At 34.5% G+C, this 14,170-nt stretch overlaps 1 long non-coding RNA gene across 6 annotated transcripts in view; it reads right to left on the bottom strand.

The window, feature by feature from the left end:
• Nucleotides 1-14,170, bottom strand: part of LOC135301945 (uncharacterized) — a 77,397-nt gene that overhangs the window by 13,166 nt on the left and 50,061 nt on the right. For 3 of the 6 annotated variants that reach the window (XR_010363674.1, XR_010363670.1, XR_010363671.1), the window contains exons 4-7: nucleotides 8,211-8,345; nucleotides 6,391-6,477; nucleotides 5,719-5,817; nucleotides 3,625-3,695 (exon numbers count right to left, since the gene is read on the bottom strand). This is a non-coding gene — a long non-coding RNA (uncharacterized LOC135301945). The remainder of the gene's footprint in view (nucleotides 1-3,624; nucleotides 3,696-5,718; nucleotides 5,818-6,390; nucleotides 6,478-8,210; nucleotides 8,346-14,170) is intronic. The other 3 variants (XR_010363675.1, XR_010363676.1, XR_010363672.1) reach the window with 2 other exon arrangements.

The raw sequence follows: 14,170 nt of genomic DNA, 5'->3' as shown, positions 1-14,170 counted from the left end.
GGAATTCTTTGTTTAGAGCCAAGAGTCCCAAAATATGTTTGCAGGGAATCTACACCAAATCCACAGGGCCTATTTTCATTCCTCCAGTGGACTTCAGCCTTGCTTTGATCAGTCATTCACCAGTGAGGGCAATCTCTGTGTCCATTCAAATTTTTTCTCAATTTACTAGCAATGTCCACACAGAGACTGGCAGCAATCATACTTCTTCCTTTTTACTTTGCCAAGAAAATGAAGGGTTTGTGTGCTTTCTGTCTGTTTAGATGCAAAGAACACTACAATCTGAGAAAAAAATGGCTTACATCCCTTCTTTTTTGGCATGAGTGGCTAGACAGAGTAATAAAGGAAAGGCTTTATGTGGAAAAAACTACCAAAAATTATTCTGTTACTGACTTTGTTTTATATGAAAACTTACTTGATGTTTAATTTTATTTTGCTAAGGATGGCTTTAAAGCATTGCTATATTTTTTTAAAAAAAGAATTAATTTTCATAATGTTTCATTCATTTTTTGGATATAACTTGGGAGATAATTTATTATATTCACAAGAATTTAAATTTCTTAGAGTGTGAAAGTCAAATTCTCTGGTATATGCTATATTTATGTCAAATATTAGGAAAAAATCTATTCTTCTATCAATGCATCTACAAGGAAGGGTTTGATGTTGTCACACTATTCGACCATTTTCTGTGACTTTGGAGAGGCTTAGCTGAGAGAGGTTTTCATTTCTGCATACAGAAGGGTTGAGAAAGGAGAGCAGAGCTCAAAGGGACATCAAAGGACACAGGTTTCTGTGGCGCCAGCAAGCATTTGGGTGGGGAGGCCAATCAGCCTGCACATTCCCCAGGGAGGTTGCAGGGTCCCAAGAAATTCAGTGAAACAACTTGTCAAGTTTAATCTATAGATAAATTTCCTATCTGAAGAGCAAAAATTAATAATTCCTTGCTGCTCTGTTGCAAAGTCTGCGATCTAATTACTTTTTTCTCTCTCTTTTTTTTTTTAAGTGACTTTTCAGCTTGTAACAAAATAAATACAGAATATCTGCACATTAAATGACATCTGGGATCTACTCTATCTCATATATTGCAAGCTGCCTCAGGATGCACACAAGATATCCTTGCATATCTTGGTCACTAAAGATGAATATAAGAGACTTGTCATTATAATGATATATATGCCTAAAGAATAATTTCTCTGATAGACCAGATTTGACACTGATTTGACATTGTCTGAACTAGATCACACATTGATTTACAAAACATTGGAATAATATGAACTGTCATAATGCAATGGTGAATTACACCTGCTATAAGACTTTGTTATAGAAAAAGTAGAAAGGTATAGATCTACATAATTTCATGTGAACACATCTATATGAAAAGAATCTTGAATAATTCCCATTTTTTCTCATAAAAGATTTCCTAGTTATTGAAATAATAGCTTGCCTTTGTCATGTCTAGATGCTTATTAAGAAAATGAAAGAATTTTATTACTCCCATAAATTGGTTTGAAAATCTCTGCTGCTATATGCAATGATAGGCATGGGGTTGTGTGAAATATTGCTACTAGACCCTTTTCATTTTTCAGGTATGGAGCATTAATTGGAATTTAAGACACAGTACCATGACTCTGTTCAATCTTCTTAGACAAATCTTTCCAGTTGCAGAGGAATTTTTTTATGGCATACACTAGAGTAACTTGTTAATCTGCTGGCAAATACCTGAGAGGCTCTTTTGGGTTTATAAAAGGGAGCATGCCATGGCATGTCAACACACCTGACCTAAAATCTGAAGAGCATCACACATTTTAGCAGCTTGAATAAGCTTTCTGAGCTGAGATAGTGTCATTCTGAAGGGTGAATAAGTGTAAGACCTTTCAGAAAACAACTCTGCTGAGATTCAGCACCCATGGTCAGCAAGTACTCATGTACAAGCTTCACTCTTTGTGCCACAGTACAGCAACCATGTCTTGAAATGTGCTAATTATAATTGTATTGTATATTCTGATAGTACCTCTAAGAGATAAAAGCCCTCTAAAAAGAAGCAGGTGGAATGAAGAACACAAGAAGGCAAGAGCACAGAATTTGTAAAATTATTTTCTCTACTAATTTATGTAAGATTCTCTGTAAAGTGTGCACTCTGTCAGGTAGAAAAGCCACTGCTCAGCCACTTAGCCACTGCTCTGACATTTTTTAAAAAATTTAAATATTTTCTGCTTTCTGAATTAGCAAGGTCTTGTAGTACAAACCAGATTATCATCTCCTAATATATCCATAAAATAATGTTGGTAAGCATGTGAAGAAATAGATATGGAGAACACAACACAATCTCTTGTGCCTCTTTAAAAATAGCAGACCAAAAAGACCTGAGTGAGTACCAAAGGATATCCAGTGATTGTTTCCATCACTAAATTATTCCACAGGCATCTTCAGTACATCCATGACCATTCTGTAACACCTCTTTACTTCTGCCCTCTAGATAAAGGGTTCATAAGGTATGTCTATGAGCTAAGCCTAAAGCCCTCGAGATGTGAAGATACCCTCTAAAATAGGGATGTAATTTATAGCCCTAAGATTGACAGCAAATCTTTGTTTCAATGGACTCAATGGATAATCTGTTAGTTGCAGGTTTGCTCCAAGTTAAGATATTAAGACAGGTTGCTCCTTTAGAAATAAAACTACAAACTGCTGAGGGGCTTTAAGATACTGAATTAAATTGAAATCTTTCATGACCAACACTGGGAGATTGAGTTTTTTTAGTATCTTTTTTTATTCAGGTCTATCCACAGTTTATACAAATTAAGGTAGTAATTATAAGCATGGCATGAAGATTTCCCTGGTTTATTCTTCTCTTCCATTTGTGCCATTGGTTTATTCCTGTTGACCAAAAAAGCCTTTTTGAATCCAACCCCAGGAATATCCGCTCAAACAGAACATGGGAAATGTGTAAAATTAATAAATTTGCCGAGAACAGTGTACAAATCATAGCATTTGAAAAAAATTGTGTCTAACAAAAGAGCTGCTGTCAGACATGGAAAGCTAATGCTGACCCTATTTCCAGATAACAATGGTAATGACACCTAATGGCCTTCTTGGGAAAATAAAAGGTTTGTATTGATTTTACAGACAAAAAAATTACACGTAATTACTTCTGATTATAAGATGACAGTGGACAGCTTTTGTAATGACATTTTATGCATCATTCCAATCTCACAAAGTATAATGTGTTTGTTATTTTTGGAAACCAAAGAATTCCATGATATATTCACAAAGTGGATCACAAGTTAATTAATAGTCTCAAGAAGTGGCAAATTTAATTAACACTAAGGACTATTTCCCCTTGTAAATTTAGTTATAAGAATGGAGTTCTGTAGTTAGTGAGATGAATGTAAAAAATGCATAAATAGCCCAAGAGCAAAGCAGAGAATTATTGCACACCTTGCTAAAGAGTGGTCTATTAAATAATTTTCAAACAGAGATGGAATTAAGAAGCATACTATATTGAAAATTAGACAATAATCAATGTTTTAAAATGCAATTTAATGAATGAGTTCAGTGATAACTTGAGCCATAAAGCAGAATTTAATCTGCTTTCCAGAAATTCAGAGACAAGAGAAAAAAATGCCTTACCCTGCATTCCATGCTATGTCATAGGGCTGAAATACCTTAGATGTAAGTGGATTTGGGGACTTTTCTTCAGCCTAAAAGGAAAAGAGGGTTTTTTTATACTCTTGCAAGAAGGGTCATGAGAGATTTAAGGGGGATTTATACAGCAGTTCTCCATTGTCTTAATGATCCAACTTTTTTTAACAATGTCACACATTCATATAGATGAAAAAGTATGGAATGGTTATTTTAATAGTCCTCATAAATAAAGATGCAAACCTATTTTAGGATTTGAAACCATGGGGTTTTCTTCTTAAGACTGACCCTTCTCAAATGGAGATTATTTACCTTGCATAGGCTTCTCGCCTATAAATAATGGTTGCATGCACAGTCAGATGGAGAGTAAAACCTTTAAAGTTATCTAGTACAGTGTATGTTGTCTTTTTCTTCTGTATTTTAACCTCTGATGCACATAAACAAAGTAGCACATTGAAGTCATATATTGAATTATTTAATGTAAAATTAAATGATTTAATGCAGCACTGCATTTCTTGTCAGAGACACAAAAGGGAACCTCTTTAGCATAAGACAGCAAAAGGGATAACAATGTTAATGAGAGTAGAGGAGTGGGAAAAGTTAAAAAGAAGGGCTTTATTTCTCTACAAGTCAAAATTTGGCAGAAAGATATGGGAGATTAACATATAAGTCTATATTACTGGAAAGCTGTAAGTAACAGACAGGAATGGACAATAGTAGGTCAGAAGGCAGATCACCCATGAGTTATCATCATACTCTCCCTAACACAGGCATTCTTGATCTCATGTTTCTAGAAGCGCTGATGTTGATTTTTCCGAGTGCTTCTTTAAACCTAGTTTAGACAATCAACAATCAACAAAAATCAACAGACAGATGCCACAAGCAGATGTGTTAGATCCCAGTGGTGGTCATTAAAATGACAAAACAATGAGTTCTTGATAATTCAAAATCTAAACTAGAGTCTGAAGGAGAGATATGGGATACCATTCAAATGAGATAGGTAAGGTCATTAAATACTTGATTAAAAAAATAATAAAGGAGAAGGTTTTGATTATTTTTTTATGTTAAAAAATGTATCATGAATGAAATGAACATATATGTATACAGTTTTAGATTTTTAACAACAGGAAGTTAAGTGTCTCAATTTAACTATGAAAATATATAAAGCAACATTAATTGTACAGCTTCTTAAATGCTTTAACTTGCATGGCTGCATGCAAAATATGTACAAATGAATAGTTACTGCATATCAAAGGTAAGATGCAGTAACTTGCCCAGAAGTTTAAGCCCTGGAATTTGCAAGTGATTCCAAGGGTTAAGGATGGTGTTAATACATTGAATTAAATCAGTTAAAAGGGGAACTGCAGAAAAAGGGTGATGGCCTAATGGCAATGTCAGGTCGTGAGATTGAATGAACAACGGGCATGTTGTTGGAAATAAAGATTGTGTCAAATACTGTGTCTTGGTTGGAAGAATTGACTCACAATTAAAGAAGAGTTAGAAGCAGAATTTTAATTGTAAAAGTCTTGTAAATTGATTGTGTTAATTGGGACAAAACATAACTCAAAGTGTCTATCTCTGGCTCACGTAAAAGAATATTTCTGAAGAAAAATGTGACAAAGATTCTGTTGGGTTCTAGAAGAAAAGAATGTGCTATTAGATGATCAACAGATTGTACTCAAAACTTGATAGAAATGGCTACAGATCTTATAACAATATTTTGCCCTATATCTGGGAAAAAAATTTCAAAAGGTACTCAAATATTGCCATTATGTCTGTTGGCGAAAACCTTGTATCTTTATCCAAAAGAACTGCCTCTGGATACACCTTCAAATAGAAGCCCTACAGCTCTCCTGAGATGACTGAAGGGAATTTCAGGCAGGGAACTTTCTTCAGGGTGAAGTGAATTGTTATCAATCTTGCCACCTTGTCAAAGGCACTGAAAAGACCCTACAGAGTTGTGATGGTTATTATTTCACTGAAACACTTCTACTTGGAATGAAATTTGTTTCTGAGGTACAAACAAACTTGTGCATATACAGCTAACCATATTTTTCTATCTGAGCTATTAGTTAAACCTACTTCAGGCAGTGTGATTTCTTCTCTTCATATTTTGTGGAGGTGTTTTGCTCCCTGTTTGTTGATAGTTCTAATAATGCCAAGGCAGAAATGAACACAGCTCTAGAAGGAAAGATAATTATCATAATTATTTACAATCTGTGTGTGTGTGACCAGCTGATATGTTGCATTTTACAATTTTCCAGATGTTATGGCAGTTCTTCCAGGATTTAGTTGACAAATCGTTCTGCAACATTAGGTGCAATGATATGAAATATATTGTTCGTAAAGCTTCCAAATTATTTTTTCTGTGGGTTTTCAGTCAGACTGCTATCATAGTCACCTTTTCAGAGCATGCTGAGAACACTGTAAGGAGTTAGAGGTTAGAATACATTTAATTTAACACTATTTAATTTAACATAATCTGTATGAGAAAAACCTTATGAATGAGTGTAATTTAAATGCTGTGATATGGTAGTAAGACTTTGGAAAAAAAATATTCCTTATCATACCACATGCTTGAAAAGGTCTTGAAAATGGTTGCAACCTTTTGCAATTACATCTGGATTTTTGAAAAATCACTTTTCTGCTAGTGTTAGTTAGACAATATGTCTTCTCTCTGCCCTTTTTGGAGACTTTTAGTCCAGGTTATGCTGAAGGATTCTAGTTTGTATGTTTTCAGCTTTCATTCCTTACAGGGAAAGAGCCATCTCTTCCCAGAGGGATCTTCTCCAGTTGAACCACATAACCTTCAGAGCAGACACCTTTTCTTTTCCTGCCCAGCTGACAACATAAAAAGAACACAATCAACATTCTCTAGTGATAAAAAATAATTGTTCTATTGGCTAGCTATTCAAACCTTGAGGCTTAAAAAAATGACTCAATTTCATTCACTGTGTTGTGAAATACAAGTATGAAATTTTAATATCTTTCAGGATCTAAATGCCTTTGTTGGGTTTGTTTTCAATGGGTTAACAGAAGTTATTGATGAAGGAGGGTGACAGACAGAGAGGGAGTCAAACTCTTGACTCAGAGTCTGGAACAGCATAATGAAGATTGAATTTTTAAGCTAACCTCACATTTATCTTCTATGTCTTACAAATTTCTATTAATATCTACAGTTATTGTCCTACTGCTAATGCTGCAATGCATTTTATTCAGCCTTTGCTCTGCGTAATTATCTTTGGACTCATGCATTACATATATAGTTTTTCTATTATAAAATTATCATTACAGTTTGCTGTGTAATGAGAAAAAAAATACTGAACAGTACATAAACATACATTAGTTTTCTTCATTTTTACCTAGCTAAAGGCATATAGCTAGACACATACCAGCTAGACACATATAGCTACTACATAAATGTCTCAGTTTATATCTGGATCATTCAATTTCTTTTTTATAGAGAAGACTGCAAACATCCAGAAAGAATAATTATTAGTCTCCTTTTCTATATGGAAGCTGCATGTATTTCTGTCAAATCACTGTATTGTGAATAACTGTCCAGTTAGCTCACATGAGTTATGAATGTGACCTTTTTTTCATTCTTTTTAGTGTCAAATGGAGACTGCTAGTGCACTGTGTGATGGTCAGCCTCATCCATGAAGTTCTCAGTCCCTGAGCATTTTCAGGGCATGGAAACTATAGACTCTTACAAAAGCACTAGAAGCTCTACAATGACACTTAAGTATTCCTTTTTATTCAGCTGTACTATGTCCAGAAGAGCCAAGTCTTGCTTTCAGGCTGCTTGGTACAGAATTCCTCTGACCCATCTCTGCAAACAAAATAAATGCTGGTTCTCATGCCTCAGGTCAATTTGTCTGAGGAGGTAGACAGAAAAAGTAAGCACGGACATACAGAAAGCTCTTGAGTTACTCCCACTTGACAGACCTTTGCTCTCTGCTTGCCCACTTTAGGGTCCATGGAAACTTGGGGTTACTAAACAAAAGCCAGAAAGAGATTTTTAATATATATTCAATAGTGAAGAAATCCACTTTAAATGTCAGGGCCTATTTTGTAAAGCTGATGTTTCGTTGCAAGAGCATGTTTGTTAAATGAAGAAAAAACCTCAAATTACTTAAAACATCTACCCGATTGAGAACTTCAGAAATGTTCCTCAGTAGGCTACTGTTACTGTCTACATTCTCAAATCTTTTAAAGGAGGGTGAAACAGGACAGACAGGTATGTAATAGTGACAAAGACTCAGAAATAAGATTGCAGATTTGCTTCTGTTTGCAACAGTATAGACCAAGAATCACTTAATCCTAGACATAAAAGATTTTTCTTTGTGAGCTCTCAGATAATCCTTCAACCAGATGTCAGCAGCAGAATAATTTCAAATGGATAACTGCTTATCTAAAATCACCATAAGTAGTGGCTTACTTACCTGTTCACATTATTTATATTCAAGGTGTTTTTTCCTTCACACAGAGCAGGAGAGAACAGTAAGAACAAACAAATAAATAAACCAAGCAAAGGTACCCCCACCGAGCCAAAAACTCTCTCTGTGAATTACCTTTTCCTGAAACAGACAGAGCTAATCTGCTTTCACAGACTGTGTTTCAGCATACGGAGGCCCTATCTTCTCTTTCTGTGGGAAGGAAGAGTCCACACTCTTGAAGCTGTTCTCACCATCACACCTTCAACTCTTCTGTGGACAGAGAGTGTCGTCAGTTCTTCCAATTTTGTAGAAAAGGCTGTAAGCAGCAAATCATGCAAGGTCAATCACCCTCTCCCTGGATGCCTGTAGGGTGTGAAGGTTGCCATCTAGAGCTATTCATGCTCTGAGCTGAAACAGAATGGGTCCCCACGTGACCGTTCTAGAAGCTATTAGTGCATGAGTGTTTCTAGTAAACTAGCATTTTGTAAATTATTTCTGGATCAGAGATGGCTTCTGTCTTTTCTTTCTTCATGCCTGGGAGTACTGACATGTCCCCAGGGACTGCAAAAGCCCAAATATAACACTTATCTACTGTAGTGTTACTCTCAAAATGAACTTAAGCATTCACCTCAGTGACAAAACATTCTTTTTCTGAATGTTGTTTCTTCAGTTACAAAGCTTGCTTTTGGTTATTGAACTTTTAACTTTGAAGTGATGTCTCAGCTACATCGTGAAATACATTAGTTGAAAAAGTCACTTTACCTCATCTTTAAATAGGCAGAATACCAATGGCAAAGCTTTAGATCTTTTACATGTATATTTGCCAGTTGTCTAATTTCACGTGATGTGTCTTGAGTCAAAATCTTTGAGAAATGTTTGCTGGTTTTTTTTTATTTTACTTTTTATTTCCCTGAAATCGACCTTCTTATTGTTTTGTTACCTTCTAGGCATAGTGAATGTTTATCATTTGCTAATATGATGGCTTTCAACTTCATATAAACTGATTTATAAATGAAAGAAAATAACCATGCTAGTTACATAGAATTATCTTTTATGCTGTTATTGTTTTGTTTTTCCCTCAGGATCTACTTCAGGGTTAGGAATTTGATAAGGTTTGTGCAATGAGAAATGGAAATATGCTGATTTAGTTCATCAATTATATGACAGTTACTTGACACTTGGCATCTTCATGGGACAGACAATGTCACATCACACCCAAAACATGCAATGTTGAGGTGAACACTCCATGTGTGGAGACACGAGGTTTGACTCCATTTTCTCAGAAGGCTGATTTTTTATCTTATGATATATGTTATATTAAAATACTACATTAAAACTATACTAAAAGAACATAGAGAAAAGAATGATCAGAGGGCTACAAAGAACAAGAATAGAATAGAATGCATAACAAAATCTTGTGACTGCTCACAGCCTTGACACAGGTGGCTGTGATTGGTCAACTAATAGAAAATAATCCACATGGACCAATGGAAGATGCACCTGTTGCATTCCACAGCAGCAGATAGTTATTGTTTACATTTCTTTCCTGAGGCCCTCAGCTCCTCAGGAGGGGAAAAATCCTAACAGGATTTTTCATAAAATATCATAGCTACAGTGCAATATTGCTAGATTAAAAGCTGTATCCTTATAAAGAACCACAGAATACGTGACGGACAAAGCATTTCAGAAAATAGTGTTTCCTGACTGTAGTTTGTGGGGATCTGTTATAAAAGCAAAAAAGCATACCACGAGGTTGAATTTTGTGGACCATTCAGGATGTTATATGAAGTTCAGCAGTGTCTTCAGATTATTCAACCTGAGTGTCTGTGACAAGGACATGCCTGTAAGAATATGTCTTCAGAGCTCATCAACAAGTACAACATGAGCCTTGTGTAAATGCTAATTCTGCAATACCAAATGTTGGTCTGTGAAGTAATTGAGATATTTAGCTATCACCATACTATTAACATTTTCCCTTTTTTCGCACTGGTACTCATTACCTTTTAAGCCAAAATTCAGTATTATATACATCTTTGAGTTTTATTTTTTAAAGATCTTATTGGTGGTTTGGTATGTTAGGCCATGACACATTTGGTGGGAATAAGAGGTAATGATAATTGTAGTCTTCAATGACCACTTTTCTTTTGAACAAGAATTATATAATTTTTTATTTTCCAAAGAAACTACAAAAATATATTAAAAATTAAATTGCTTCATTGGTCTTTCCAGCATTGTTTTGATAAGATATTAGAATAATATAAACGTCTTAATTGTCACTCTTTTGATCATTTTGGTGCCAAAAAATGTATCAAGAGATGACTGTACACCTGAGATATCCCAGAGGTTTGATTGCCTGTTATAAATTTCCTTACAGAAGCATTGCTATAGTAAAGGTTGTGTCAGCAGTTTCATTATAATGCCATTTTTCAATAAGTGATAACTCAACTGTAAAGGTTGCTATGAGCTCAGCAAGGTCACAGTTCTCAAAGCCAGTTTATCTAAATTATCAAAATATTCAATAAATTAGATAAAGTAATGCAAATTTTATAAATATTTATAGGTTATCATGAAGAGCATATAGTTACGAATTCAGAATTATCTTTTGTAATTGCTTCTTCATTTTCTAATCTAAACCATTTTCAGATGTCTTTTATAATTGTGATATTTTTACATATTTTAATTCCATGGCAACACAGAAATGTTCACTCCTTCTTGGTAAAACCACTTAGAGTCTTCTAAACAAAAAACACTTTCAAATGGAAGCTGACAACTGGTGTTCATACTTGGACATAGTTTTTCATGTAGTTAACCATCACTTTCTGGTACTGGCTAAATATATAATCTTTCTGTGTGATTTGAGCTTCCAAGTATATAGACAGAATATTTTAGAGGATAGTGAAGAAATGTTTCAAAGTTAAATTTGATCATCATTGTTGGTTAGACATCAAATGTCCTGCATCAGATTCTAATGACAATTTTAATAAAACGAGGTGGTATTTGAAGATTAGTTTAATAAACATCAAAATACAGCCAACAAATAGAATTTTCAAGGGTTGAACTCGGTTAAACCTGTAGTACTTCCATGAGTCTCTAGAAGGCTTACAACTCTACCTAAGTTTGGAAATTACTTTGATGAATGATGTCTAACACCTGTAAGAATTTAATGTTATCCAGGTGTGTTGTTTTTATTCTTGGTTCATCCCTGAATTGATCTTCAAAGTAATACATTTCACTTCTGGTCTCTGAGACACCCTGAGTGGGTCTTACCTTCTATTTCAAGTATGCTTCTGAAAAGCTAATGCATTTTTTTTTATCATATCTTGGTTGGACTGTTGTGACATTCTCAGAAGCTCTGTTTCATGGGCTTTTGATAGTTTATTAGTCTCATTACATGCATTTCTACATGAGTATGGCATAAACTTTGAAATCTTATTGACCACATTAGAAATACTAAACAAATTTGACTCTAGAGGAAGTGCTCAAATTGACCCTCCCCTCAATTATGTGACCAGAAACTACAGGTAAATGATGTAGGAAAATTAACCCCGTTTTTACTTCAATTTGACATATCTACACCTATAAAACGAGCTTTCTATGCAATGAGAAACCTCATATCTTATATCTATATAGTAAACTTGTCTGATTCTTAAATCAGTTTAACTGCTCCTTTTCTCAGAACTGATTGCATGTGGTCATCTCAGTTTCTTATTATTAGCATCTTACTTGATTTTAATCACTGTTTGTTATCTCAACTATACTTTAGATGACCTAATTTTCATGGAGGTTTTGATAGTTCTCAAGTTATAGAGTACCTCCACTTCCACACTTGCAGTGTTATCTGTCAGTAACACTCAGATATCAAGAGCCAGATAACAAAGTGTTGGAAGGAGGCGGATGGACTTGAAGTGATGTGTGGAGATGATACTGAAGTAGCTTAACAGTGATCACACAGACTTTAATCTGTAAAATATTTTATTCATTGCATTTAAGTGTATGAATAATTCAGGCTAGAAGTTTACGCAGTTTAACCTTGTTAGGACACCACATCATGCTTAAGAAGCTCAGCACACATGCCGGGTGTGCCCTACCCCTCTTGCTTAGGACAACTACTGTGGACAATTGTTCTGATGATGAGTTCTGAATATTTGGCTTACAGTGCTGGAATTGCCAAAGAGACATAAAAAGAAGAAACATGGATCAAGTAAGGCAAATTGATGATAAGGTGAATTAAATATTTGTATTCATTATAAAACCTAAAGTGGCATTTTACTTTTAATTATTTTTTAAATACTGCCTAATAGATGTGATAGAAATGTTGATAGAATCATGGTGGACTGGCTATCTCTTCACAGGAGCTTGGAATAAGAGCCTGAGTGCATTAAATATAGTAGGTTTTCTTTTAGATAACAATTTTTTTCCCAGTGGTAGGCACCTGACTCCTGTTGAAAGCCATTGGGTTCAGTGGCCTCACTTCTAGTTAAAACACCAGGAGTCCCCCTCACACAGCATTTTCTGCTCAGAATATGGCAGAGAAAATGAAAAGATTTTTAATCCAAAAATCTTGATTGCCTCCACTCCCAGTTATGTCTTACCTTCCATCAAGTTTTATTTACTGCTTCAGCCTAGACAGTTCATTATATCATCAGAGACTTTTACAGACACAGAGGTCACAACACGTATATTTTGAACAATGCTTTGAATGTGTGATATCCTCTATTCTTTTTTTCCAACAGTATCTCAGTGGCCCTGTCTTATTGTGCTAGACAGTGTCATCCACAATATTACCTTTTACCCTTGCCTTTATTGATTGTACATCAGACTATACGGCATCCATAATGTAAAAAACCTGTCTTTATGAAAGGCAGACAGTATTTGCTGAAGTTATGATCCTTTTAGAATGACCCACTGCATGCACACTGCATCTAGGGGTAGCCATGAAGAATGGCACAAAGGTATAACGAATCCCTAAAGAACGACCGTGATGTGTGCAGCCCTCAGTGCCCATACACATACGGACAACTTGATACAGGCACAAACTATTTACTCCTCTAAATGTTCAAGTTAAATCTTTCTTGGAGACTTTTGTTCACTTGTGTTGGGTTATTTAGTTTGAACTAATCATACAATCCTACTGTTATTCTTATTTTTATTATAAATCTATAGGGGATAACAATGCATATAGGGGAAAATGTATTTTTGTTTAAAATTTATCTTACCTCAAATAACAATTGTTTTTTGCTGTGTTTAAAAGCATTTTTAAATGAAGTATTTATCTTCTGGCCTCCATGTAATTTTAACATTAAAAAAGTGTTTTTTCTTTCCTCAAAAAAAACTTAATTGAGGAAAATGAACTGCAAATATATACATTTTATTAATGGTACATTTAAAAATAATAGAATATTCAAAGTCTAATAATATAGAAAAGCAACCAGATTTATTTTTTTTTCTACATGGTCCAACACAATGTAATTTCTACTAAGAAATAACACATATTTTCATTTGAAAAACTTTCAGAGAAAATTAGGTAAACAGGTTGTTCTTACTGGATGTTATATTGTTAATTGCTTAACAAGAAGAAATCTTTTGCCAGTTATCATGAATTTTTCCGTCAGGAAGCAATAGTTTAAAAGAATGTAAGTGAAGAATGAGAAGTTCAGTATTGCCATAGTGGGCCTATGCTTCTGTAAAACAGTAATGGTGAGCACTACATACAGCAGAAATATTTTGTATTTCTTTACTACTGTTTTGGTAGTGTCAAAACAGCTAATATTCAACCCCTCCATTTCTGAATGAGAAATATGATAATTTAATTAAAGTTTAAATTCTAGGAGCTGTTGAAGATCACACATAATCCAATTAATTTTTATTCAATTATTTTAATAGTAAACCAGTTTGCTATAATTACACTTAATCCCCTGATTTTTCTCCTCAGCTGTTTATCAAGGGTTTGTACGATATCTTTGAGGAAATCATACTGGGGTATAATTATCAGCAATCCCCAATGGAATTAATGCACTAAATAGTACTCAATTATGAGCAACATTGCATTGCTGAACCGATTAGTTTGGAAGAATGCAGTACATAGTTTGAAGTTT

Source organism: Passer domesticus, chromosome 5 (genome assembly GCF_036417665.1).
Source record: "Passer domesticus isolate bPasDom1 chromosome 5, bPasDom1.hap1, whole genome shotgun sequence".
Classification (NCBI taxonomy): domain Eukaryota; kingdom Metazoa; phylum Chordata; class Aves; order Passeriformes; family Passeridae; genus Passer; species Passer domesticus.
This window is presented reverse-complemented; position numbering and strand designations above follow the sequence as displayed.